Below are 12,611 nucleotides of genomic sequence, written 5' to 3'. Positions count from 1 at the left end.
CTTCATTTTTGTTATAATGTCCTGTGTGGCTGGTCTTGTTGTGTTAACCTTGTGAATCAGGCTTGACTATGGGGGGCAGGTTTTGGAGGGGCAGTAGTTAGACAATGGAGGGGCAATAGAGAGATGTTGGAGGGGCAGTAGTGGTGTGTTGAAGGGGAAATAATGGGGTTTTGGAGGGGCAGTAGTTAGGCATTGCAGGGGCAATAGTGAACCTTTGGAGGAGCAGTAGTGGAGCTTTGGAGGGGCAGAAGTGGAGCTTTGGAGGGGCAGAAGTGGAGCTTTGGAGGGGCAGTAGTGGAGCTTTGGAGGGGCAGTAGTGAGTTTTTGTAGGGGCAGTAGTGATGTAAATACCCCCTGAAGGCTCCTGAAGGCTCTTTGACATTGACAGGGTTCTTCAGAAGCTCCTCCGGCCCCCCGCCTCCCCCCCCCCCCCCCCAATCTCTCTTGCTGACCCCCAGACCTCTCCAAACACCAGCCTGCTTCTTTATTCTCTCTTTCCCTCCTTTTTCCATCCTTTCCCAGGAGTCCCTGTGGTGCATCTTTTCATGGGCTTGAAGTTGAAAGCCTTCGGAGGAGGGTGCAAGAAATTGGGGTGGGGGGTGGGGGGGTGGGGTGTGTGTGGAGGGGCACAAGGCCCTGTGCTGTCTGCGGGGCTGTAGGGGGTGATTTTAAGAAGCGAGGGGCCCCCGCCCCCATGTTTAAAGGAGCGGGTGGGCGGGTGGGGGCCTCCAATGAAGGTCTGGCCTGTAGAGGGGGGAGCCCCCTGTGTTGTGTGTCCCATTGTCATTGGTTGTTTTAGGTAACAGAGACACGGCGAAAACCCAATTAAATAATGTGGCCACAGCAGAAGAGAGGGTGATAAGAGCTTGTTACTGTCGGAGGAAACTGCAAGCTGTCTGCACGTTACTCTGAAACATGGCCATCGTGGGATGTCTCCTTCATGCTTGCAAGCTCAATGCTGGAATTAAAGGCAATAAATGCAGAATTATGATTTTTTTTCCCCTGTAATTTATATATGTCTAGTTATGATCATTTCTAGTGTTCAGAAGGTTTTTGCGCTGCTAATATAGAGGTGGGATGGCTAGAAGAAGAGAGGGCTTTTTACTCTCTTTCTGTTTCTCTCTTTCGCTCTCTTCCTTCCTTGGGTGTAGAGTGCGATCTGCAGATCTCCTCGGGAGCGAATTCCCATCTTAGCTCTTGGATGAGTAAGAAGGGCATGAATCACTGCAGATGGCCGTCGTGCAGGGAGTGGGCTTCTTACGAAGAAGCACAAAATGGCCGCATAAGAGAGGGAGAGGCGTTGCTGATTGCACAGTGGAAACGTCCAGTGTTAATTCAACTCCTAACACCGTACATGTAAGGCCCATAGGCACCGTATCTATACTCTGTAAGAGTTGATTTAACACTGGACATTTTACTGTGTAGTGACAGTACTCACCAGTGCCCTAAACTGCCCGATATTACCATCTAAATTGTGTGCAAGGATAGTTGTCTTTGATTGGTCAAAGCAATGTCCAGTAGAGACTGGATCGGTGGTATCAGTCTATGAGCACAAGTCAGACAACGTTGCCTAGGGTTACCAGAACAGGAAGTTGTGTGGTACATTCTGGTTTCTTGAGAGGTGCCATGATATCATAAATGCGCTGCTTCTAAGATAACAGAACCGGGCTATTTTTGGTGTGAAACTGCAGTGAGGTATCGTCATGTGGTTAGGTCATGTGGTTAGGTTCTTTAAGGTCTTGCACTTACTGTATGTAGATGCTTGCGTCTCCAAATAGTTCTTTACACAGAGAGCTTTGAAATGTTGCGCATTTCTTTCCGTTTGTTTGCTCGTAAACGTTCCTTTGAAGAAGGCGTGAGCTTTTGGGGTGTACGCCTGAGGTCCAGGTGAAGCTCAGTGTCCCGTGCAGGGTGAATGAGCCGCTTTGCTGGTCCAGTTTGTCCGGCTGAGGAGGCTGTACGCAGACCAGCGACGTGAACCCGGAGGATAAACCAGTTAAATGTGCTTTAGTGCAGGTCTAATATAACCACCTTTATGTTCCCACTGTATTCAGAGGGCTGGATGGCGTTTAGAGAGGGCGGGTGAAACGTCTCAAAAATACACTTTACAATGTGCATTTACCCTTCCACTGTAAAAGTGTATGTGTAGCACTGGCATTCACTGGCTCATTAAACAAGCGACAGTGGACCAGAATACTGAACTCTCTCTCTCTCTCTCCCTCCCTCCCTCCCTCCCTATCTCACTCTCTCGCTCTCTCTCTCTCCCTCCCTCCCTCCCTATCTCCCTCTTCTCACTCTCGCTCTCTCTCCCTCTCTCCCTCCTCTCACTCTCGCTGTCTCTTTCTCTCTCCCTCCCTCCTCTCACTCTTGCTCTCTCTCTCCCTCCCTCTTTCTCTCTCTCTCCCTTCTCTCTCTCTTTCTCCCCCTCTCCCCTCTCTCTCCCTCCCTCCCTCTCCCCCTCTCCCTCTTTCTTTCTCTCTCCTCCCTCCCTCTCCCCCCCCTCTCCCTCCCTCCCTCCCTCTCTCCCCCTCTCCCCCTCTCCCTCTCTCTCTCTCCCCTCTCCCTCTCCCTCTCCCTCTCTCTCCCTCTCTCTCTCCCTCCCTCTCTCTCAGACCTCCTGCGAGCTCGGCAGGAGGCCCTAGCTGCGGTGCGGAACCCGGGTTCTGTGGAAGCTCACCTGCCCTCTGCAGGAAGCTCCTCCAGCCAGCGGAGGAAGCAGGGCCTGCCCCAGCACCGCGACGCGCACTTCAGTGAGAGGTACTGTACCCTAACCATACCCTAAACATACCCCTAACCCTAACCCTAACCGTACCCTAACCGTACCCTAAACATACCCCTAACCCTAACCCTAACCCTAACCGTACCCTAACCATACCCCTAAACATACCCCTAACCATACACACACATCTGCAAACACACACATGCACACTAACACACACGCACAGGTACACACCCACATCCGCGAACACACACACACACCAACACACATCTGCAAACACACACACATGCACGTAACCACACACCAACACACATGCACAAACACACACACACACACACACACGCGCACACACACTCACACACACACACACACACACACACGCGCGCGCACACAAACTCACACACACACACACACACACGCGCGCGCACACAAACTCACACACACACACACACACACACACTCTGAAGTCACATAAATATTTGACAGTAATAATGAACCCAAGGCCCTATCTGGATGAATACTGCATGAACGCTGGCGATTGCAACCTCACGCGAAATCAGCTTAAATAATGCACTGCAGCACGGGGGGGGGGGGGGGGGGGGGGGCGGGGAGAGGGGGGGGAGAAGGGGGGACGGACGGAGGGAAAGGCGGGAGGAGGAGGAGGAGGAGAGGAGGAGGAATGAAAGAGGAGCTAGTTAGGGGTCCGTGGGGCCGCGGCGCGCTCTGCGGCCCTGTTCAATCTGATCTTGTCAGGCGGTGTTTATGGGGCTCCCCGGCGCCCGGGGCCAAATTGGCTCTGCCGGCGGCGCACGCCTGCCCCCCCCACCGCCTGCCACCCCCCCACGCCCCCATCGCCTCCCCCCCCCCAGCCCCGCAGCCCCCGGCTCTTCCCCCCTACGCCTCCAAACGATTCGCGGTCAGCAGGAGGGGCCGGGTAATTGGCTGTGGATTATTTATGTGGCGCGGCGGAGAGCAGGGGAGCATGGGTAATGGGCGTTGTGGGGGGGGGCGGGGGGCGGGGGGGGAGGGCTTCCTGTCGGGAGCGCCGCGTGGGTCTGGTCAGCGGGGGGGGGGGGCGCTCGGCGCGGCGCGGCGAGGGGAGGGGCGGGGCCGCGCTGCGGAGGGTAATTAGTCACACAGGACCGCGGCGCCCTAACGAGGCCCGGGCACCCGAGGCAGGCGGCGAGGGGAGGAAGAGGAGCGCCCCCCCCCCCTCTTCATCCCTCTTTCTGTTTAACCCTTTCTTCAACTGCACCGTCTAACACTCTCTCTCTCTCTCTCTCTCTCTCTCTCTCAAGCAAATACTGCAAAACTCTCCCCCTACCATTTTTGTACACAGTTAAATGTTCACTGTTCACAGCTCTTATAAAGTACACGTGGTGCCAACTGGACTCATATGTACTCTGTCAGAGTTGAATTAACACTGGACACTTTTACGGTGTAACTTTGGGGTGCCGATGTGCCAGGATCCCGTTCTGCTGCAGGGGTTCCCAAACTTGTCTGACCCACTTAACGAGTGACCCTCCTAACACAGTCACGTGCAGCCCCGACGTGCTCAGACATGTCAATTCTGTTATTTTTAGTCAGAGTCCTGCGCATCTGACACCCATATTTCTGATATCCTGGATATCCGCTATAGAACAGCAGCCAGATTCCACTGCCTGCAGGCTGATAATGAAGCATATAAAAAATGAATATAATTCTTTCGCATTTACGGAAGTGAATTTTCTGTTTCCCTTTGCGCACGTTCTGTATTACACACGTAGCCCAGCGATCAAACAGACAGCGAAAAAACCACGAGAGGAAACAACACACGATCTTTAACAGGCTAAAAATAAAGTACGGCCTGTCACGGTGCGGAACAGCCGAACCGACTCAGCTACGGCTCGATCAGGAGCCAGTTACCGCGGCGACCAGAAAGCGCGCCTAGCAACAAGCTATGACAGGTCCTTACCCCGCTGCGTACTGCAGGGTGCTGGATGCTAACGGGTACGCTAGACCGCGCGCTCCTCGCATACTGTACTTTATCGTCATTATCAGCCAAGCGAGGAAGCGAAATTATGCTGACTTATGAAATGGGATTTTTTTTTTTTATTGCTGATATTTGATTACACCAAGTCAGCTTTTAAAAAAAAAAATGTTTTAAAAATGTTTTTCTGCATTATTTCTTAAATAATAGTAAAGCTTAAGTTGACTAGGAAGTGACATTGAGATTAAAACCTCTTTTACAAGTGAGACCTAGCCAAGACAGGGCCAAAGCAGTATACAACAGCATACAAAACAACAACGACGACAACAGCAGCACACAGAATAAAACAACCAATATGATAAAATACATAACCTGAATAATAATGCAGTTTATACGGCAGACATGTTTTTGCAGCCATGTTTATTTTAAATTGTATTAATTTATCCAACTTTAATAACCTCTGGGGTCAGATATGCAGGACTAGAAATGACATCATATACGCTAACCAGCGCAGTGTTTGATTGGTTCATGAGACCGTTGATGGAAGGAGTGTAGCCTGTTTTTAATGTGTCCACCCAAACCTTTCCAGACCCCCCCCCCAACCCCTCCCACACCCCCCCTCAGTGGATCCCCCCCCCTCAGTTTGGGACAGCTGCTTTAGCAGGGCTCTCCGCTCCCATTATCATGGAGAGGGGCACGTCGCAGGGGGTCGTCCCCCCATTTTGGGGGCAGCGTCCCACGGGGGACCCGGGCTGGAGGGGGTGGGCCCCCGAAAGCGGACACGCACCCGCTCGTTCCCCGGGCGCGGAGCGCTGGCTGCGCGTCGGCCTTCTGTGATTGATTATCCGACCGCCATTAGCGGTTTTGTTTTTTTGTTAAAAAGCGGATCGTTACGGGGATCGATGCGGCCCTCCAGCCCCGCCGCCCGTTCGTCTCCGCCTGAATGTCGGCCGGCGTTCTCAGCGACCCGCGAGGGCTGATGCTAATGCGTTTGCCGCGCGCGCCAGGGCAGACGAGGGGGGGGGGGGGGGGGCGTCTGGAGGGGAGAGAGCAGCAGCAGCGGGGGAGACCTCATGCATTTTAATGCGCTTCCTGTGCAAATGCCCTCCCGGCCGCCCAGCCCCCCCCAGCCTGCCCCCCCCCACCCCCCACCCCCCCCAGCCGGGACCTTAATCTTCTGGCGTCGGCGTCATTAAGGGGCCGTTCCGCTCCGCCAGCTCGGCTCCGGCCGCGCCCCCCACCCCACCCCCCCACGCTCCGCCGGGAGGCACTCTGCGTGCGGGGGCGTGCTGGGGGTGGGTTAGTCTCTCCTCTCACGAAAAGGAGAAGCGGACGGCTCCCTGTCGTTTTAACCCCTTTGAAAAGCAGGGGTTTTTTTTTGGAATGTTTTTTTGTCACAGTTCAGTGTCGGTGTTCTAGAACTCTGGGAGTTGCTTTCGGTCTCCGGCGATTGTGACATCAGCGTTGGAATGTTCAGTCCCTTGTGACCTCACACGTTAGAGGGAAACGTTAGCAGGCGATGCAAACGTTGCCTGTCAGCGGGTTTCTCCGAACGTGAAACTTCCCCTCCCGTCTCCGCGGGGCGACTGGTCACATGATGCCCGTGCGCTCACCCAGCCCGGGAGGGACGAGCGGCGGTGGGGGCGTGTAGCAGGAAGGGGGGGGGCTGAGAGACCGCTGTGATTGACAGCTCAGCTCCTGCGTCGCGGTCTGCTCCTAAGCTCCGGAATCTCTTTAAATCCGTTATCCGGAGGGGGAAACTTGTTCGATGATATTAAAGTCAAACATTGATCCTTAAACTAAAGCAGACGGAATTACCGGCGTGCTGGTTTTAGCCTGCTCTTCCGTCGTCTCTCCCAGCGGATGAGAAGAGTAAAGAGGAGAGTGGATCCGCCACGGCGTCGGGTTCGAAGCGCTGACCGCGCCGTTACTGCCGTCCGGGAGTTTGGCGCTGGCTTGTTTGTGTTTTTCGGGTTCTGTTCTGGCTGCCGTACCGTCTGCACGATGCCCACTGTTAAGATTCATGCAGATTGATTTCAGCCCCGGAAGCTTAGATACTGGGGGGATTCTGGGAAATCTTGGGGCTGTGTTGAGGTCTCTCACTGAACGATGTCTTGCATATAATGGCCCCTAACACCGCATGACTTTGCATGTTGATATCGTAAATTGATGTGGCCAGCGTTCTTCCTCTTCGTTAATGCACAGAGTCACGCACGTGTTGGGTGAACTTGATAATGTAAGTGGATCAAGGGAGTGAACAGCTATAAACCCCCAGCCCTCCCCCCCCCCCTCCCTGCTGCAGTCTCAGCCCCCACCCCCCCTCCCCAATGCAGCCTCACCCCCCCTTTACACCCCCCCCCCCCCCCCCCCCCGCCGGACTGGGAGAGAAGCGGTTAATGCCTGCCTCCTCCCCCCCTCCCCCCCCCTCCCCACGCCGCCGGACTGGGAGAGAAGCGGTTAATGCCAGCCTCCTCCCCCCCCCCCCCCCCCTCCACGCCGCAGGGCTAATGCGATGGGGGGGTTAATGCCTCCCTCCCTCCTAAATTGCCCGCTGTAAAGCGGAAGAGAGCGGGTGTGCGGGGGCGCGTCTCCCCGTGATTACGGCTAATCACAATCGAGCGGGGGCCTGGGGGCCCGGCTGCCTCGCTCCCGCGCGCCGCTCTAATTGGCCGTTACTCTTCCGCGGGCCGTCCGGGGTGGGGGGGGTGGGGGGGGCTTAGGGGGCGCGGTGCTGGGGCCTGGCGGGGGTCGCGGCAGTGACCGCGGGCCGGCCCTAATTGCGAGGCCTGAGGGGGGGGCAGGGGGGAGGGAGGAGGGGGGGGGATTAGGCCAGGTGATTACACACTTCACAGTGTAATTACATAAGCAGCGTTCGGACCGTGGCGTCCCACGCCAGGGCCCAAGGTCACGAGCCGCGCTCCCTCCGCCCCCCATCCCCCCCCCCCCCCCCCCCCCCCAGATTAATTGGAGCTGCCAGCGGAGCGCGGGGGCGGGGGCGGGGGCGGGGGCGCTGGCGGGCCGTTATACGATTAGCATTAACATTTCAGCAGCGGCCGATCGATCGCTGATTCCCTCCCCGCCGCCTGCGCTCCCCGCTTCCTCTCCGCTCTCTCGCTTTCTCTCTCTTCCTTTCACTTTCTCTCCCTCTCTCTCTTTCCCTTTCTCGCTTTCTCTCTCACTGTCTGTCCCTTTTGCTTTCTCTTGCTTTCTCCCTCTCTCTCGCTTTCTCTCTCTACCTCTGTGCTCTTACTTTCTCTCTCTCTCTCTCTCTCGCTTTCTCTCTCCCTCTACCTCTGTGCTCTCACTTTCTCTCTCTCTCTCTCTCTCTCTCTCTCTCCCTCTACCTCTGTGCTCTCGCTTTCTCTCTCTCTCTCTACCACTGTGCTCTCATTTTCTCTCTCTCTTGCACTCTCCCTCTCTCTCCCTCTCTCTCCCTTTCCTTTGTTGCATGAGGGGATAAAAGCAGGCATGCGTGCGTTTAGTTTGGAAGAGGCTGAGGCAAAGATTTTTATTTCTTTTCTTTTTCAATGCACCAAAACGTGGAGAAACATTTACTCTGAAATGCGACGCGGTAACCTCCCTCAGCCTGCTGGGAGTGTGCGCTTCAGGTTCCCTCAGGGAGCCTCGTGTGTGTGTGTGTGTGTGTGTGTGTGTGTGTGTCTGTGTGTGTGTGCGTGTGTGTGTTTGTGCATATATTATATGTGTGTGTGTGTGTTTGTATATATGTGTGTGCGCGTGTGCGTGTGCATGTGTGTGTGTGTGCGTTCGTATGTGTGTGTGTGTTTGTGTGCGTGCATCTGTGTGTGCGTGTGTGTGTGAGCGTGTGAGCATGTGTGTGTGTATGTGTGTGTGTGTGTGCGTGTGAGCATGTGTGCGTGTATATAAGTGCGTGTGTGTGTGTGTGTGTGCGTGCATCTGTGTGTGCGTGTGTGTGTGAGCGTGTGAGCATGTGTGTGTGTATGTGTGTGTGAGCGTGTGAGCATGTGTGCATGTATATAAGTGCGTGCGTGTGTGTGTGTGTGCGTGCATCTGTGTGTGCGTGTGTGTGTGAGCGTGTGAGCATGTGTGTGTGTATGTGTGTGTGTGTGAGCGTGTGAGCATGTGTGTGTGTATGTGTGTGTGAGCGTGTGAGCATGTGTGCGTGTATATAAGTGATTGCGTGTGTGCGTGTGCGTGCGTGTCTGTCTCTATGCGGTGGGGGGGGGGGGCGGTGTACACTGAAAGAGGAACCTGAGGGACACAGCCTCGTGTTTTTTGTTCTCTGTGAAACTGCTCTCCTCTCTGTGGAAAGGTGAGAGCTGTTCAGGGGGGTGTGTTGTGCCGTGTGCTGTTGCACAGGCGGGAAGGTGAGGTGGGGGGGTGGGGGGGAGGCGGGGGGGTCATCTTTTATACCTCATAGAAAAAAAAGAGAAACAAAAAAAAATGTAATTAATGGGGCTGTGAGACAGAGGGCCCTTTCACTGGCTGGGTGCGGTGGAGAAAGGGAGGGAGGAAAGAGGGGTGGGGGTCAGAAGGGGGGGGGGGGGGCAGGGGGAGAAACAGAAAAGAGGAAGGCCTGTGTTAATTAGGATTAGGAGGCCCCCTCGGCCCGGCGGCCTGGCCACAGCGGACCCGTCGCCACAGCTGTCTGGAGCCCGGCGCTCTCATTGTGCATTCAGCCCTCATTATGTGTGCGGCCGGGGCGGGGGGGGGGGGGGGGCGGGGGGGTGAGGGGGGGGGGGGCGGGGGGGGGGGCCGGGGCCGGGGGGGGGGGGGGGGGGGGGGGCGGCGCGGCGACGGCGGGAACAAACATCGCCGCCGGCCGCGGCGTGACAAGACTGATGAGGGCGCAGCGCGGGGTTCGGCAGCCGCCGGCCCCCCGGGGGGGCGGGGGAGATAAAAATCCAACAAAATGGAGCCCGTAAAACAGCACATCACTCATGGCTGTGGGTTTTATACGAGTGTGTGCGTGTGTGTGTGTGTGTGTGTGTGTGCGTACGCTTTTATTTATGTGTGCTTACGTTTATTACTATTTTAATTTTAATATGAGGTGCTGTGGGATAACGATTTGTTGGCTTTTGCCGCCCCCCCCCCCCCCTCTCCCCTTAATCATCCCCTGTCCCAGGCCAGGCTTGTCCTGGGATATTTTGGCGTGCAGTTTGTGATTGTCACGCTCCTCATACCAGTGGCTACAGAGGCTTTCTTTGTCTTTTTTATTCTTTAAGAGATCGTATAATTTTTGAGTGAGTGAGGATAACTCAGCCGTATTTGGTGTGCCAGTGCACTGCAGCAGCCGAAAGCCTTTGAAAGCTGAAAGGTTGTTTTATTTTCGTTTTTTCCCTCTCTCTCCTGTACCACAGGGACATCTCACATCCTCCACCCCTCCTGTCTCCGCAAAACGCCCCCCACATCGCCCTGGGACCCCACCTGCGGCCCCCCTTCCTCGGCATGCCCTCAGCTCTGTGCCAGACGCCGGGTGAGTCTCGCCCCCCCCCCCCCCCCCACCCCGTCACTCCGTCACCATGGCAACCCCAGACCCCGCTGGCGGGTCGCACCCCGACGCAAAACCCCGAAACTTGCCGACACGTGACGCAGACCCCATTTTCTTTTTTTTCCAGCCAATGGCTTCAGAGCAAAGAGAACGTTTCACACAAAGGAAACCTGCAGGTTGTCTGAGAGAAAGGGCCTTGTGCTGCACTTGTACTTTCCTTCAAAGTGGAGGCTTGTGCTTCATCACATTATAATGTGCTGCAGTGACACCGTATTGCAGATCTACCAGATTCTTTAGATATGTATACACATGTAGAGTTAATACATACATTTGCTCGTGGTTTTAGGGGAAATTTAGACAGCATACAGAACTCCCATTATCCTCTAATGCAAGTGAATATATTTTTAAATGTACCTTATCCTCTCCTTAGCCCAGTGCATGCTGGGATAGGCTCTGACCGGGAATAAGCCGGTTAGATAATGGATGGATGGATGGATGGATGGATGGATGGGTGGGTGGGTGGGTGGGTGGATGGATGGATAGATGGATGGATGGATGGGTGCGTGGATGGATGGCTGGATAGATGGATGGATGGATGGATGGATGGATGGATGGATGCATGGTTGGATGGATGGATGGATTGATGGTTGGTTGGTTGGATGGATGGATGGATGGATGGATGGATGGATGGATGGATGGATGGATGGATGGATGGCTGGATAGATAGATGGATGGATGGATGGATGGATTGATGGCTGGATAGATGGATGGATGGATGGATTGATGGATGGATGGCTGGATAGATGGATGGATGGATGGATGTTATTGCTCATGCTCTTCCTCATTCCCCGCAGGCTACGGGTTCCTGCAGCCTGCGCAGGCGGAGATGTTTGCCCGGCAGCAGGAGATGCTGCGCAAACAGAACCTGGCCAGGTGAGCCCCCCCCCCCCCCCCCCCCCCCCCGAAAGGGCTGTTTATTCCGCTGTGTTCCAGGCACCTGCGCTGTGGCCAAAAAGAGCAGAACACTGGCTTTAATTTTTTATTTTAACCGTTATTTAACCAGAGGAAGCCACATTGAGATTGACATCTCGGTTTATAAATGGGCTTAGGTTTGATTTGATTTGGTTTATGTGTGACATATTTATAAAGGAGTGAAGCCATACGGTCTCTCTTGTGTATTTTTGAGAAGTGTGTAGGTGTGTGTACTGAGCACACTGTGTGTGTGTGTACTGAGCGCAGTGTGTGTGTGTGTACTGAGTGCAGTGTGTGTGTGTGTACTGAGTGCAGTGTGTTACTGAGCATAGTGCTGTGTGTGTGTGTGTATGTGTGTGTGCTGATACTGAGCACAGTGCTCTGTGTGTGTGTGTGTGTGTGTGTGATGATACTGAGCATAGTGCTGTGTGTGTGTGTGTGTGTCTGTGTATGTACTGAGTGCAGTGTGTGTGTGTACTGAGTGCAGTGTGTTACTGAGCATAGTGCTCTGTGTGTATGTGTGTGTGTGTGTGTGTGTGTGTGTGTACTGAGTGCTGTGTGTGTGTGTGTGTGTGTGTGTGTACTGAGTGCTGTGTGTGTGTGTGTGTGTGTGTGTGTGTGTGCTGATACTGAGCACAGTGCTGTGTGTGTGTGTGTGTGTATCTGTGTGTGTGTGTGTGTGTGTGTACTGAGTGCTGTGTGTGTGTGTGTGTGTGTGTACTGAATGCTGTGTGTGTGTGTGTGTGTGTGTGTGTGTGTACTGATACTGAGCACAGTGCTGTGTGTGTGTGTGTGTGTGTGTGTGTGTGTGTGTGTGTGTGTGTGTGTGTGTGTGTGTGTGTGAGTGTGAGTGTGTGTGTGTGTGTGTGTGTGTGTGTGTGTGTGTGTGTCTGTGTACTGAGCACAGTTCTGCGTATCGCTGATGCAGGCTGGAGCTGGAGAACCTGCACCGGCAGCGTGTCCTTGGCGACCAGCTGGCCCTGCCCCCGAGCCTGCCCCCGGACCACCCCGCCCTGCGCAGCCTGCACGACATCCCCGAGGGCCACCCGCTGCGCGAGGAGCTGAGCCGCCGCAGCGCCATGCTGGTGCTGCGCCACAACAACACGCCGCTGCTCTCCCTCAACCACCAGGGGGCGGCGGGGAGCAGCGCGCCCAAGGAGCCCGGCTCGCGCAAGAGCTCCCGCAAGGGGGGCCACGGCCGGGGGGACCCGCACGGGGCCCTCCAGGAGGGGGCCAGGGACCAGCCGGGGGACGGGCGGTCGCGGGACGAGGGGGGGGGCGGACCGGCCGGACGAGGAGATGAAGGACTCGGAGAGCGACGCGGAGGCGGGCGAGGAGCTGCCCAAGGCCGACGGGCACGGCCTGCCCGCCGAGCTGTGCCAGGGCAAGGAGGCCGCCAAGGCGTGCGAGGGGGCGAAGGAGCCGGGCGAGGTCTCGGGGCGTCTGAGCGCCCCCTGCAGCTCGGTGGGGGCGGAGTCCCC

General features: G+C 55.6%; 1 pseudogene; it reads left to right on the top strand.

Annotated features, from left to right (window-relative positions):
- The first annotated feature begins 915 nt into the window (after nucleotides 1–915).
- LOC118207961 overlaps nucleotides 916–12,611 on the top strand; it is a 20,024-nt pseudogene continuing 8,328 nt past the window's right edge.

Source organism: Anguilla anguilla, chromosome 11 (genome assembly GCF_013347855.1).
Source record: "Anguilla anguilla isolate fAngAng1 chromosome 11, fAngAng1.pri, whole genome shotgun sequence".
NCBI classification, from domain to species: Eukaryota; Metazoa; Chordata; class Actinopteri; order Anguilliformes; family Anguillidae; genus Anguilla; species Anguilla anguilla.
The sequence above is the reverse complement of the archived record's forward strand: the minus strand, read 5'-3'. Positions and strand labels throughout refer to the sequence as shown.